The sequence below is a fragment of the Dermacentor albipictus genome, chromosome 4, assembly GCF_038994185.2.
Source record: "Dermacentor albipictus isolate Rhodes 1998 colony chromosome 4, USDA_Dalb.pri_finalv2, whole genome shotgun sequence".
In the NCBI taxonomy this organism is placed as follows: Eukaryota; Metazoa; Arthropoda; class Arachnida; order Ixodida; family Ixodidae; genus Dermacentor; species Dermacentor albipictus.
Window position 1 is genome coordinate 97,009,156 of NC_091824.1, and position 16,395 is coordinate 97,025,550.

At 44.8% G+C, this 16,395-nt stretch overlaps 1 protein-coding gene across 18 annotated transcripts in view; it reads right to left on the reverse strand.

Annotated features, from left to right (window-relative positions):
* The window catches only part of LOC135911416 (uncharacterized), a 989,518-nt gene that overhangs the window by 421,165 nt on the left and 551,958 nt on the right, over nt 1-16,395 (reverse strand). For 4 of the 18 annotated variants that reach the window (XR_010567335.1, XR_010567338.1, XR_010567336.2 and 1 more), the window contains exon 1: nt 10,053-11,177. The exons of the other annotated variants lie outside the window; for them this stretch is intronic. The gene's annotated coding sequence lies outside the window, so the exon portion shown is untranslated. Of the gene's footprint in view, nt 1-10,052; nt 11,178-16,395 lie in introns of those variants that run through there. 18 annotated transcript variants of the gene reach the window in all.

The window sequence follows — 16,395 nt, forward strand, 5'->3', positions numbered from 1 at the left end:
GCTCAGATCTCATGAGCACTTTACTTCTGGGCTAGGCTCACTTCTGAAAAATTAATTAAAATATGGGTTTTACGTGCCAAAACCACGATCTGATTATAAGACACGCTTTAGTGTAGTGAGGGATTCCGGAATAGTTTGGACTCCCTAGGATTCTTTAACGTGCACCTAAATCTAAGCACCAGGGACGTTTCCGCATTTCGCCCCCATTAAATCATGGCCAGCCATGGCCGGGATTCGACCCCGCGACCTCATGTCGGCGCACTTCTGCGACGTTCCGTTACTGCGAAGCAAGCACCACGTCAGAAACGAAGCAATTTTCTTAGGCTCAACCACCAGTCCCTCCTCGCCATTCCCGTTCCTGCCTCTATGGCTGCAGTCACCTCAAAAACTGCCTATTTTACAATCTTCTGAGTTGGCCTAAGCTTCCTCCATGGCATCATGTTTAACATTCATGACTCCAAACTTTTTGCAGTCCTTTTCTTCTTTGCTGTTTTGTTTTTCCTCATAATACCATTACCATTCGTCCGTTCCTTGCAAGAGTAAAGCACGACGCATGCAGTTCCATTCTTTTCTCTTGCCCTTTCGCACAACAACGCTAAGTTGTCTTCCAAGCACGCGTTTGTGCCAGGCTACTGTGCATAAGGAGAAAAGCCTATAAGAACGAGACTCGAGTGTTGTATAAGACGAACAAAAAACTGAGGTCAAAAATGTCTCGGCAAAAAACTTTTATAAGCTAGATTATTAGAGCCCGAATATCGGTATTGCCGAAAAATGAGGCTCGTTCTTCAATGAGGGTATCGAAGAGGGAAATGAACTGGATATTTAATATAGAAACGTCTAATTGAGTAATTAAAAGAAAAAGTTGGAGGACGCTTAACCTTCGCTTTTAAGAGGGAAATACGATACAATTCAAAGACCCCTGACTCCTTTTCGCGCTTCGCGGGAACTGCAGCTTATGTGACCGTAATGTTTAACGAGAAACACTAGCAGCGAACGCTATACACAAAGGTGAGCTTTCTGGTAGAAAAGTGGCCTCTTGCTTCGGCCGATCTGCCGTTGCTGTTTCGTACTTTGATTATTTCAGTCCGCGAAGATCTAACACAAAAATCAGTGCCCTTCTACTGTGTGAAGAAGGATGGCCAGCGAAGCTGTAAATGTGGGCCCCTTAATGACGAACTCCACCTCCGCTGTGGGTCTGCCCGGTATTGCGATACCTTAGGGATCGGCCCACAGATAGGGAGTGCTTAACGCCCGCTTCACCTCCGCCGCTGGTCAGCCGGCATTGCACTGTCTTCGGGATTGGCCCACGTATGAGATATTGTTTTTCTATGTCCCCGAAGGCGAGATCTCCCAGAACCTAGCCGTACACGGCTTCGCTGTAAAAATTTCATTAGATTCTAGGCCTTTTACGTACCACAATCACGACCTGATTGTGGGGCACGGAGTATTGAAGAGTTCCGCGATAACTTCGACCACCATGGGTTCTTTAACGTGCACCTAAATCTAAGTACGGGGGTGTTTTCACATTTGGCCTCCATCGTAATGTGGTCGCCGTGGCCGGATACAGGCCCTGTTGAGACCTTTCAAGTCACTCAAACTGCACTTCACTCCCTGCACTACCTTCACTTTGCAAAAATGCCCACGCGTACGTGCATCTTGTACACGCTATGTCTGCGAGGCACTAGTGACCCTCGCTACTTTTTTGTCTACAGAAAACATTACTCGTTCCCTTATTTTTTTATTTTACTTTGAACAGAATGCCTCGTTTGAGATCGCAGCAACATTTCAGAGAGCGCATGCATGTGATCTCTAATACCGTGCGCTATGTGATGCTGCAAGTGTTTGTTGCCAACTTATTCTTTCGCAGCTTTAAAGGGCCATGCACTGTGCGTACATTACGCAGTTTTTATGGCTTGTTTGTTGCATTTATTGCAAAAAACAAGCGTTTTTGTTGGGAACGCGAAGAATACGAAAGATGCCGCGAATTTCACCGTTTTAATTCTCATCGCAGACAGGCGCCATCCAGCCTGCTTTTCTGTCTTGAGCCGTTATCATTGCTGGTATGTGTAGGTGCAGCAAACCGCGTTACTCAGTTTTATTAGGATCAGCCTGCCTCTTACGCCATCTCGCGATGCAATGTTTCCCCCTCTCAAGAACGAAAAGGTAGGCGAGCTTAATTTGTTCATAAAGTGGGACTGCAAAATGCACACCTACACAAGAAAATAAAAGCCAGTATGAAAGACGCGCCGCGCTCAGCTGGTATTCTTACTGAAGAAGGAAACCAGTATACAGATCATGATTACGATCCATATGGACATCACCTTGGAATCGAGATGGCGACAAATATTTACCAAGACAATGCGAGCGACTTACGTGTTAACATATCCTATTATGTACTACCTGTTTCTGCTTTATCTCTTGACATCACCTATGTTTTCAACAATCCCGTTTACATCTGTTCCTTGCTTACTTCCCGGCCGTATTCAATTCAAGTTTTTGCTCCGTATTTGAAAGGTTACCTTTCGCACCACTTTTGAACCCCAGCCTTTTTGAAAGATGGACATTTCCTACTAATTCAAGTTAGAAACAAAAAAAAAGGAAGAGGAGTATGTCGTGGGCTGCAGTCAGATGAAGCCTTGCGGATTTGTCCGCAAATACTCTAACCCAGAGCCACTTTTCGGCAGCGTTAAGAAACTTCTATATTTATTGTTATGCCTTCATAATTCGATGGCTGAATGAATATATGTGCATTCCATTGCTAAATGTTGAGTCATCTCTAGAGCTTTTCTGGAACCGACACAGTTCGAATTATGTTCCCAATATTAGCATCTGTGTGCTCTTGACTTGACGCAGCCAGCTCGAGCCTCAAGAAAGTGAAGCTACCATTCGCGCAGTCGTAGAAATTTTCTTTCCTGATTCCTTGTGTATGTCATGTGCAAAACTCCATGGCATGTTTTTAATGGTAGCATTGTATAACGAGTCTATCCAAAATTCTCTGCGAGGCTAGAAAACCCCTCTACCAATATGCGGTCCGAATGCGCAGTTTAAATCCATTGTGCGCACGGTTAATAGCTGCCATCCGGAATAGTGTGAGAAACGATCCATCATCCGCCATGACATTAGGCGCACGGGCGGAAAGCATTCTATGAGCCCGTCTGTTTTTCGCCGTCGCCCATACGCCATATATGAAAAAGAGGCATTCAACCCAGGCCAGAAATTCCTAAGTCTATACCGAAAGGGGTATAACAAACAGTGTGGGACGTCCTGGTAAACACCCGACTAAGTGAAATTGGAAGGTGACTAAAGAGGGCTCAAAACGAGAGGATTCGCCACTCGTGCATTAATTACACATGCACATGGGGCCATCTCTCTCCGCTGCCTATGGTGGCATTACCGCGTTGGTTATGCTGCGTCGGACATCACGCAAACAATTTAAGCGGAGCCTCCCTGAACGGGAACTGTCGACGACTTTTTATCAGCATATGGTGGTTGGCATGGTGCAGAATGTTTACGTTCGGCAATGTAAATATGTGCCTCCCTCTCGTGGTGCTCCTGAAGCACGTATAAATAAATAGCGCATACTACACAAGCACAACCTTCCGCTCGCCCCCCTCTCCCACCCCAACACATTATTATTAGTACAATTATTTGTTTTGAAAGCATATATACACCTAATAGGAAAGAAAAAGCGAAGAACATGCTAGCAACTGCCACCAGAAGGGGCACAACGCCTGCCTATTCTTCAGGAAGGAGGAGAAAAAAACATAGAACTGGAAGATCGGAATAGTGGAGGGAAGAGGAAAGAAACAGCAAGACGACAAATAGCAAATAATTAAGCAGAACGCACATTGTATAGGGCGCACCCAGTAGGGCTGGTGACTGCAGGTCACGCCACTAAAAAACGTCGAAATAGAAGCAAGTGTGTTTCAGGTCCCGTCATCCGAAAACAGAAATACGCATACGAACCTGAATATAAGTTAGTGTCTCTCTTACAAGTACAGCGCGATGCGCCCGATCGCGTTGAGAGGCACAACCGCTTCGGTACAAACATTTGTCGAGTGCCGGCCAAGGTGATAGTCCCTCAGAAGCGACGTGCTCTGTGGTGTGAAAGCGGGACATTCCAATACCAGGCGTTGAAGGGTCTCGCGGCAACCGCAAGAAGTACGTATTGGACTGGACACACGTCCTTGCCGGTTTAAACGTTCGCACACGTTCATACAGCCAACCCTTAGCATCATTAAAGTTTTGCTCTAGCACGACGAGGCAAGCCTTGACCGCGAACACAAGGCGAGAACCTTCAATTCGCGACGCGTTGGTCTGGATGTTGCTTCAGTATGTGATGAATCGGAACACGAGCGTCGCCACGCTTACACAAAATGTCAGGGCAGACACAGTCGTTATGAGCGCAAGTTGAACCGAGCTAATCAGCCTCTTCATTCCGACGATCTCTACGTGAGAAGGTACCCGTCAGGCAATGAGAGATACACCATGTGACACAATATTGTTGGCAGAGACGCTGCGCACAACTAGCCAATCAATCTGGCTGAGTTGTTCTGCTAACGGCAGCACGCGAGTCCGTTAAGATGGCAATGTTCGATGCGGTTAACTATTATTGCACGTAATTCAGTGCAACATTATTCGCTGCTAGCTCCGCAGTTGTTGACGAGGCTGAATGTGGTATATGATATATACGTTGTACTTGAAATGAATGGTAGGAAGAAGATGCAGAGGCGCCTTGACCGTGACTCTGTACAGATGCATTTGTGAATACTTGAAGATAATCTGGAAATCTTTCGAACATGTGCGACTGAGCCAATTGGAATACCGCCGAAACAGGCATATCACACTTTTGGTGCATGCCAGGTACTGCGACATAAATGGGGAATGCGTGTTTTGTAATGTTTTTCGGAGGTGGAGGCGTAACTGAAGCAGCATGTTCAGAAGTACCAGCATTGTTCATAACTATTGCCGCTATTTTTCCCATGCGAGAGAACGGGCAGTGAATGAGACGATCATTCATAATTTTCCTGTGGTGTCGTATCAAGAGCTATCTCAGATGATCTAGGAACAGGCAAGTGCAATACTGTAGTTGTCGCAGATAAAGTCGCCTGTTTACGCTGAAATTCTTTCTATAACTCGGAGCCTTGCAGTACGTTATCAGTCATCACTGCGCTTATGGGCGACAATGGGTCGTTATGGGTCGCTGAAACGCATGGACTATAAATCTTCTGCAGGATTCATTTCACGGGAGCGCAGGCAATACCGTGTAGGAACTGCGAAGGCTGCAGGGAGCGATTGGAATGGACATGGCCATGTTGTGGTCGCTCAGTATTCCATAGACATCCTTGAATCACATCTGGTGTTCTCGTCGTTTCTAACTTTATCAATATGAGCTAGCTATTTAGGCTTTGTCCAATTCTCAACACACTGACTCGTAATGATTTGATTTGTACTAGTATTCTTCCACACGCATCACACCACCTGTCAAAGTAACACAGAAAACGTTGTTAAACTACATACGGATCGCATATGTACAAACTCCGCTGTCACGACGCAGTGGCGGTTGTAGTTAAAGAAGCAAGAAAACAAAAACTTCGCACACACGGGAATAAGAAATAAACAAGACGGAAAAGAAGTTTTTGCTTACAAACTTCTGCCATTGTCATTCGATATTTGGTGCTACAGCAAACATTTAAATTACACCGCAAGACTCCTTCCACTGTCGCAGAACTGCTTCAAATCCTGTGTGTTTTGCGTTTCATAACATCAGAAAAAAAGTGCCAAAGTGAGTTATAGCGATTTGGAAGCCGCTCTCACATTACTACAAAACAATAAAAAAATTCTTTCAACACTTTGATACTGCATGAGAAGCTCAAAAAAACGCACACAAACAAGCGCGATTAACCGCATAAATGCATTTCAGTGGATACACGGGCACTGTAATAATCCTGGTAACATGGTCGTGGACGCAGTTGTGAATCGGGCCACAAAACTGGAGTCAATCAATCTTTCCCTTTTGCGTAGTGAAGTCCATCTGCTCCTGGGACAGACATCCTGTCGTCGCAGCAAAACTACTTGGTTTGATCAGCAATCTAAGAATTCAGCTTTATACTTTATACACCCACGTATAAACCTATAAACTACGTCAAATCTTATAGAAAACAGAAAATTCGAAATATTAGTGAACCGCCTGCGGCTTGGTACTGCAAATACGCGACACTTCTTATACGGAATTAAACGTGCCTCCCATACGCAGCGTTATTGTTGCCATGCAGACGAAAATATGCATCATCTCCTCCTCGAATGTACTAAATATGTTCCACAACGAAGGGTATTGCAAGCAAATGTAATTACTTTGAGATAAAAGACCCTTCATTGTAAAAAATAAAAATACTTTTGGTGCATGACCTACAGCGGGCCTTCTTGCTTTGAAAAAGTTTCTCGAGGGCACCAACATTTTGGGGAAATAATAAATTTCAGTTTAAGCTAATAAGCTAAATCAGCGATATAAGTGTTGATCTGGGTTCAAAATTAACCTATGTGGTGATTGTGATTTCTAGACTATGTGATCTGTGCTTGCAGTGTAATTACTTGTGTTTTGTGTTTTGGCTATTCAAAATATTTGATTATTTATTTATACAAATGTGTACTAAACTCATGCACAGAGCCTTGCGATTCGTGTGCTGTCGGCCTGTATAATTTTTGTTCATCTGGTGTTCTAATGAGTGTCATACTTTGTGACATTTTTCTCCCTTTTCCTGCATATTTGTTTCTTTTGCTAAGTGACCAGGAGTATCCGGTGCCGCTATGAAGGTGTCAACCTCTCCTGTTATTAATTTCAATGAAAGTGAAAAGTAGATGCCTCACATTATCATATCAATGATTTACCCCAGAAAACAAATCACGAAAGACCGCTTAGACATATGGTGCGTCATACGATTCTCTACGCTAATTAGGCTGCAACACCGGTGAACGTCAGCATAGGACATAAGAAGAAAGCGTGTACAGGCCCTGCAACGCCTCAAGTGGCATTTCTGTAGGGTTTCTGGTGTGACACAGTGACGAGTCTTCACATTGATACACCATAGCTGCCGCTGAGGGCCCACAATCTATCCTTGGTGAATACCTAGTCAATAGGACTCGCTCGGAATCAGAAGAACGTATTGAGCATCTCTTTTTACGTTGCAGTATTCATTCCTCAGATACAAAAAAAATTAAGAGATAGATGGCGCTATCTACAAAAAGCAGCTTTCCCCAAAGAAACAAAAAAACACGGTGTTACGTGCAGTTAGCGCCTTAAAATAATTTTGGGAGCGCCAAAGAAGTGCGGATAATTACTAGAGGGGCACAGCATCTTCTGTTTAGCTAATGTTTGTGAAACTATCATTGTGCGGCTGGTTAAGGTTTCTGTGAAGTATTCTCTGATCTGGTTGTTGTTGCAAAAACTGTGGGATAACCTTGAACATATTGTAATGTAGACTACGCTTTCTTGAAACACAGGTGAAGTGCAAACGACTGTTCTGCGTTGTGGCCTTCGAACATTTATTTGCATTTTCCTTCAGTTGTTCTATTTCAATAGTTTGTGTGTTTCTTTGAGGCGGCCTAGCTTTTTGGTGTAATATTTGCCTAAGAGAGAGAAAGAGTAGCGGGCATCACTAACAATGGCAACTTCCCTTGCATGCACATTCAACAAAAATTACAACAAAAGAAAGGCTGAGGAGCTGGAAGGGGGGACGTTTCGTGAGTTCCCGGTGACGCTGTCTGGTGGCATCATAGGTGGTGCGAGACGACGTGCTGACTTAAAATGACGTGTAATGCGTCGATACTGTACATTCGTAAATTGTACCAGAAGTTCGACAGTCGGCATCAAAAGGTTGTAAGATGGGCGAGCTTAGCAGTTTCTGAATATTTCTGTACACAGTGTAGGTAATCTCTAATTAGGACCTGTAGCCAGGCACAACGCTCGGGAACAACATAGTGCTGCACTACTTTACTGTCTGTGGACAAACACTGAGCTGAAGTACAGCTTTGTCGTGAAACGCTCCCCGTAATATTTTCAGACTGACTGTACCGTCCTCTCTCACAGAGATTTAGATCATATGTAAACACTTGAGGGACCATCAAATAAATAAAGTATTACGAGCAAGCACGTCATGCATGCAGTCACGTAATTCGAGGCGGTCAGGAATCGTCATTGGCCTTGCCTTTGTATTTCGTCGAGGAACATTGTCGGGTAATAAGTGCGCCAATCGACAAGCACACTCGGAATGTCTTTCAGCACTGCAGCGTGAAAAGAAACCTTGTAGCATATCCCCAGTCTTCCGGTGAGTCAACATTTTAAACGCTTTGAGAACCGCATCATCACAGAGTTGATAATTACAGGTCATAATTTCATAGACTACTTATATGAAGAATTATTTCTCTAAAGTGCTGTGCATCGGAAGTACATGACTGCTTCGAGGGCACCAACAGCACCGAGCCACTTTTGTGTAGCTTTAGTAATTGCGTCTTGATTTTGCGCCTTTAAGTACGCAGAATCCCGACTGTGCCATTCATGGCGCTCTCTGCAAAGTTTACGAGGGCTGTGCCTAGCAGGAATACACTGTCGGTGGTGTTGTTCAGATGCATTGCTACTCCTATGGGGGGAAAAAGTGGCAGAAGTATAGTATAAATAAGAGGGAGCACTGTCTCTGTTCTGTTCATTAGTGGGGTTATTTGCTCTGGGAATAACACTACATTCATATAGACAGTGCTCTAACATAAGGAGGACAAGACCAAGGTTGAATACGATACTGAAAGGTGGTGCAATAGCTTTAACTCAAAGTAGGGCTTGGTCTTCATTCCATTTTCCTCCTTTGTCTGTCGCACGTAGCGCTAAACAAGCGCTTCACGTTCGGCGAAAGGGATCTTGGTTTCCCCAGACACCGCGAGCTAGGAAACTAGGCACGCGACAAGGAAGGTAGAGTGTGCTGTGCCTTTACTCGGTTTAGGCTAATTCTATTAGGCCAGAAACTTCGAACTCATGGAGACGCTCCTACTTAATGTCACTAGAAGTCGACGGAGGGCGCCACTGCAGAACCTCCGAAAAAGGAGGCTTCACCGAACTGCATGGAAGCACCTCTCTCTTTATGTGTTTGCCTATTTTCGCCCTCGCGAGCAATGTCAAGGACATTGCGCTCTCAGGAAAAACAGGATCCCGTAAGAAAATAATTTCGGTCAAGAACTTGCACATGGCATACACGTGTACCGTTTTCCCGCAACAAGTTTTTTTCATCTAGGAAACGCGCTGACGCGAACCCCTGGGGACGACGTTAGTGCTGAACTGGCATACTGCGCCCATTCAGTGTACTTTCGTTGTCACCCAAACTAGAGGTAAATGGGACATAAGCTGTTAGAATTTACTTGGTGTGCTGCTCGAGCTCGAGCTCGAGCTCATAATTCTGCACCTAGAGATGGGCTAATGTTAAATGTGTTCGCGTTGCAACGTCACAAATGAAGATTCGCGACATCACTCTTTTCTGCGGTTGCATAGCTGAGTTCAAATTATGGGATTTTGTTCACCCATTGCACGCTTGAGCGCAGCACAATAGCAGTCGCAGAAACGTCCCATCACGTAGTCTTTTTGGTTTTTCGCGGGATTTTGTTTTTCCTCGACAAAAAAAAAACACGAATATTTTAGCACGAAAATCATGCTCGACTTCGAAGTTATTTGAAACGCTCTACATCCTTATAATTGATATTTTCGACATTCAATGAATAACTAAAGGTTGACCAAATAAAAACAAGAGTAATATTTAATGATCAAAAATATACTGGGGATTACAAGCGACTATTGCTAATATGCAGTCGGTACACTTTCTCTAGAGCTCCTAGTTTTTTTTTTTTAAAGCTTGATCCCAGTTAGCAGGGACACTCGGTAGATTACGTGAAGTTTGTCCTGAGCTTCAGACAAGCGACAGTTTTACGCTTTAGAACACGCATGATTATTTCAAGAACGTCAACGACTCTAGTGTCTTGCTCAAGCCGAGAAATAAAGAAGGCTTTGGACTTACGAGACACTTTTCACCTTGTATTCTTTCGAAGTTTGTTGCTTGCGCCTTGATTTACACGCTGTGAAGTCATCGCCGGTGGTTTTTGGTGACCTTGCGAGAACACTGGCCGCATCAAAGTCCACGGTGTCATAAGCACTATTGCACTTCGCCTTTGCGCGTTTCGTTGAAACTTCCACGAACCAGGGTACCGGGAAGCGTTAGAAATTGGGATACGTTTTTGGGCTGCCCCGTTCGTCGTAGCAGGTGGCACGGCCGCGTTTACCGCAAGAATAGCCGGCAAAAGTGGGCGTTTCTCATTCGATAAGTACGAGGTTCCTGCCACTCTCTTCTGTTTGCGCGATAGTTCGCAGCGCGAGAAGTTGTTTTTCTGTTTTCAAACATTTGACTTCTGCCGTGAGCAAATTCAGTCTGTTTAGAATAGAAGAAATCATGCGCACAACTTTCGACGGAAGAGAACTTCACCGTTCGGGGCTGTCTCGCTGAAATGCTAGACGGTTAGGCTCTCTGGTTGTGCAGCCCCGTCGTTTTCACGTTGGTCGTATGGCCACCGAAAACAGAACGGTCACTCAAAAGGGCTCACTCCCGTTTTTCATGAATGACGTTGTAGTCTTCCGGGTGCACCTTGATGTACTTGCAAGGATAGCGCTTCTTGCAGCCGCCAGAACACTGCAAGAACAGTTGTTTGACGTAAACGCGAGTCGAGCAAGGCTTTGGCGGCAACTCTTTTCCAGGAAAGTGTTCGATACGGGAATTCCGCGGCTGTTCGCCCATGGCTGCCGCGGAGCGCGTTATCGTTGAATCTGTTCGCTTGCAGTGCGCAGCACATGATTATTGGGAAATACGTAGCTGGTCTGAGACGAGACAGATCCGTGTTTGAAAATGATCACAGGCGGCCACGTATACATTGCTTGCTATTGAATGGCCAATTACTGGTTTGGCTAAAGGTTATTTATATTTGTGCGCAGGGTGTCCCACATAATTTTAGCCAAGAATTTAAAAATGAAACGGGCGTCTAAAGTGAATTGCGCCAAACGCATGCTAAACGCGATAGCGTGTATTAACTCAGAGAATAGTTGTTGTCCCCATAACTCACTAATTCATAAAGTTTAATTACCAAACTTTTAGATTATTGGCTTAGGACCCCAAGTGCGATACGTAGATTTGTAGAGCACCTTCAGAAACCACCGATCGAGTTGTTTCCTTCCCGATACATCTCCCGCAGTCCTTTTTTCGGGGTTGCAAAACAATCCAGCGAAATATGAAAAAAAAAAAAAACATTACGGAGCGCTTTCACAGTGGTATCGTGCTGCTCTCAAGCGTGCGTTCGGTGAACAATGTCGGCTCCCGTCTGAGAACGGCGAAAATGCATGCTGCCGGCTGAGCGCTGCCAGTGAGATAAAGAACTCCCTGCCGCTTCCTCGTCTCCAGTCGTGATGCAGCAGACTGTACGCACGCTTGAGAGCAGCTCTATACTACTGCGCAAATGCTCCGCCACGTGTTCTTTTTTTCCATATTTCGCGGGCCTTTGCAAACGGGAAAGAAGGACTACGTGAGACATATCGTAAAGGATACAACTCGATCGGTGGTTTCTGAAGGTGCTCTAAAAATCTACGTAGCATACTTGGGGTCCTCAGCCAATAATTAAAAAGTTGGGAAATTAAACTTAATTAGTGAGTAAAAGGGAAAACAAAAAAATGTATCCGTTACTATAGTCTATTGCGAATAGCATGTGTTTGGCTCAATTCGCTTCCGACGCGCATTTCATTATTTAATTCTTGGCTCAAGTTATGTGGGACACCCTGTATATTTAGAAACGTGCAACGTGAAAGCTGAAGATAGGCCACATACGACGTTTGACGCAGCTGGGCAGAAATTTATGCGCTAATTTGGAATATACGAAATAGGTTTGCTTATGTAAGTTCCTGGGACGACTAGGGTTAGCATGCGCTTCTTCGCGTTAAGGTATACTGGGCCTGGCTCAGATATGTGCTTAATATATGCGTTTAATATGCCGTGGCGCGATGTTGTAATGGCAACAGGATCAGAGAGGCAACAGCTATGTTTGCGATGGCTGGGTTCAGAATTTTTAGCGCCTGTATACGTCATGCGAGAAGACTGACTTTTTGTCGGATGACGCAGCATGCAGTCTTAGGAAAAATACCCGCTGACTTACGGATTCAGATGACTTCTACATGGGACAACGCGTTCACTAGGAGCCATCATCCCTAATCCGAACCAAAAATTCACCAGCGATTGTGATATTACCTACTAGGAAGTTTGAGCGCAGCTGCATGCGTGCTTTGATTTCGCGATATATATGTGTATAATAAGACGCAAGCAACAGACAAAATAACAGCGTGAATACAAACTTTGTAAACTCGAACGTACACACAGTGTGTGCGCGCAAGGTTGTAAAGTTTGTATCACCCTTTTGTTTTCTTTCTCTCACTTCTTCCTTGTTCTACAGATAAAAATGTGTTAATTGAACAGTGTGTGCTTGTAATGGCACTCTTAATGAAGGTCTGAACCGGGCCACAACGTGAGCAATATCCTGTTAATTTTCCTACATAGTTCTGCTCTTTAAACTATATATATATATATATATATATATATATATATATATATATATATATATATATATATATATATATATATATATATTTATATATGTATGTATGTATGTAGTCTGGCATGGGCAATCCGTGCCGAGGGCCACATTACCAACGGAGTGAGTACTGGCGCGACGGCTTCGCTAATCGGGAGAACACCAGAGGCAGCGTGTGAGTGATGCGAGGGTGCTATTCACAGCAGCCACCCCAAATACACCTCCGTTCATGCAGTTCTTTGTTTTTTGTTTCCATGTATGGCATCGGTGGGCGCAGTCACCGCTAACCGTCGGTGAACATACGACAGTGTGCTGCTCTGGAGCCATCTCGAAGCCATCATGGCCGCAGAGCTCACTTTGCACGGTACTACGCTTTTATTCTCACGCTTTCGCCATACTCTCCTTGAGTCCTTCCCCGCTTTCCGCCTCGTGGTTCTGGCGCAACATCCTCCTCCGCTTTCTTCTTCGCGATCTCTTCCCTATCAGCGTCTTTCATCCCACGTTGCGATCCACGGTCACTCTTTCATCCTTCGCTGTGCTCGTTCGCTCGGTTACGCAGAGAGACGACGCTGACGCGAACCGTATAGAAACGGGCATTTGAGAGCTGCGCTTTGAAAGAAGTAGAGATAAATGAGGAGAAACCCGCTAAGAGAATGAAAGCCAGTAAAATTTTTTTTTCTTGTAACGCTTTTGTTTGTGTCATCGTTTTAAATATAGCCGCTCATCATGAAGGTAATGGCGGTGAGGCACATTTCATTACATGCAACCGCCGCTCCTAGCTCTACCTCGCGCATGGCTGGTGGGATGGTGGTAGCGATAAAATTATAAGGTATAAAGTATAAGGCCTTCGAAAACACCTATTTATTTACCGAAAACACCTATTTATTTGTATTTCGCATGGAAGTGGCCGACAACCTAACACGCAATGACTTTACCTGCGCGGAGACAATGGAGCATCCTTACTGAATTCCCTCGTTTCAGTTCGCCTAGGAGAGAACTTTCAACTGCATTAGAGTGACAGGACAAACGCCCCATGACAAAAACCAGAATCCTCGAACAATGGTCGAGAATACCTTCATCACAGAAGGCGTTGGACGCGTCGGTGTGCTTTTGAGGACAATTAGACTTAGCGACAGACTTCGAGAAGTGTCGCGCGCCACGTTGCAATCTCGTAAATTATTTTTGCTTATCCATTTTTGCTTATCCATTTTTTGCTTATCCAACGGACAGCTTACTGTCCGTTGCCTACAAAGTATTTAAGAAGGTAATCGAAAATAGAATCAGGAACACCTTAGACTTCAGTCAACCACAGGACCAGGCAGGATACCGTAAAGGGTACTCAACAATAGACCATATTCACACTATCAATCAGGTGATAGAGAAATGTGCTGAATATAACCAACCCTTATATATAGCCTTCATTGATAACGACAAAGCGTTTGATTCGGTCGAAGCCTCAGCAGCCATGGAGGCACTACGGAATCAGGGTGTAGATGAGATATATGTAAAGAAACTGAAACATATCTATAGCGACTCCACAGCCACCGTAGTCCTCCATAAAGAAAGCAACAAAATCCCAATAAAGAAAGGCGTCAGGCAGGGAGATACGATCTCTCCAATGCTATTCACAGCGTGTTTACAGTAGGTATTCAGAGACCTGGAGTCGGAAGAATTGGGGATAAGAGTTAATGGAGAATACCTTAGTAACTTGCGATTCACTGATGAAATTGCCTTGCTTAGTAACTCAGGGGACCAATTGCAACGCATGCGCACTGACCTGGAGAGGTAAAGCAGAAGGGTCGGTTTAAAAATTAATCTGCAGGAAACTAAATTATTGTTTAACAGTCTCGGAAGAGAACAGCAGCTTACGATAGGTAGCGAGGCACTTGAAGTGGTAAGGGAATACATCTACTCAGGGCAGGTAGTGACCACGGATCCGGATCATGAGACTGAAACAATCAGAAGAATAAGAATGGGCTGAGGTGCGTTTGGCAGGCATTCTCAAATCATGAACAGCAGGTTGTCACTATACCTCAATAGTAAAGTATATACCAGCTGCGTCTTACCAGTATTCACGTATGGGGCAGAAACCTGGAGGCTTACGAAAAGGGTTCTGCTGAAATTGAGGACGACGCAACAAACTATGGAAAGAAGAATCATGGGTGCAACGTTAAGGGATAAGAAAAGAGGAGATTTGGTGAGGGAACAAACGCGAGTTAATGACATCTTAGTTGAAATCAAGAAAAAGAAATGGGAATGGGCAGGACATGTTATGAGGAGGGAAGATAACCGATGGTCACTAAGGGTTACGGACTAGACTACAAGGGAAGGGAAGCGTAGCAGGGGGTGGCAGAAAGTTGGGTGGGCGGATGAGATTAAGAAGTTTGCAGGGACAACGTGGCCACAATTACTTCATGACCGGCGTAGTAGTTGGAGAAGTATGGGAGAGGCCTTTGCCCGGCAGTGGCCGTAACCAGGATGATGATGATGATGATGATGATGATGATGATGATGGTGGTGGTGGTGGTGGTGGTGGTGGTGGTGATCATGACGTATACGTCCACCCTTCAAAACATTTTTCAGTGTCCGTGGGTAGGTGGGTGGGTGGGGGGATGGATGGATTGATGGATGGATCGATGGATGGATGGATGGATGGATGGATGGATGGATGGATGGATGGATGGATGGATGGATGGATGGATGGATGGATGGATGGATGGATGGATGGACGGATGGATGGATGGATGGATGGATGGATGAATGCATGGATGCATGGATGCTATGAGTGTCTCCTGTGGAACGGAGCGGTGGGACGCGCCACAAAGCTGTTGTTATTATTCCCTAATGCCTTACCTATCTTATAAAAGGAAAATTGTTGTAGAAACCACGCCATGCAGTAGTCTGCGTGGAAGCATCGCCATCAGACAGCCAAGCAGCTATCGTACAACTCCGCCAAGTGCTCTACATAGGCCTAAAGATGCGAGGGTATAACCACTAAATGTACCTACCCATGGTGCATCCAAGTGGTACAAACTACTTGAAAAATATGCGTGGGTATATCTGTAAAGAACAATATTCTTAGTGCAACAATTACAATAACTTTATTACGAAACACGAGGGGAGAAAATTGAACCCCGTGCCATAGTCAACGTGACCCATATTAATGCAGCAGGAGAGACAATCAAAGCCACGGAGGATGTGACGTGCCTGAAGTGGTACCAGGTTTCTTATTTCCGTACACCGTATAGCATAGTTATGAAAGTGTTTGCACTATCAACGGTGCAGAAAGAAGCGCCATGACATACATTCTTTTTTTCTCCCGTCAGGATGCGACACTCAGAACATGCGCACCACTAGTTGCTGGAATTTATTTAGCTTTTTTTACGCTAATAGCTGAGATAGCTGGTTGTCCCCTGCGTGTTTGTGCTCACTTGGGGGAGTGTGGGGGATGTAAAAAAAGAAAGGTGCTCCAACGACGCGCACCAGAGCCCACGTGAAATATTAATGTTTTCCGTGCGCAGACGCTGAGCGTGCAAGATGTGCTTGTTAAATATCGGCGTTTCACGGAGCTTTGCAACTATAGCAAAAACAAGACAGAAGGCTGATAACAGAGCTGGGCGTTTTACAACGGCAACTGCAGTAAAATATTTAAAGAAGAAGACAGACCTAAACACAGAAACAAAAGAGACACAAGGCAGAAATAGAGGCTCAAGGAAAATATTGAGCGCCGTGCAAGCC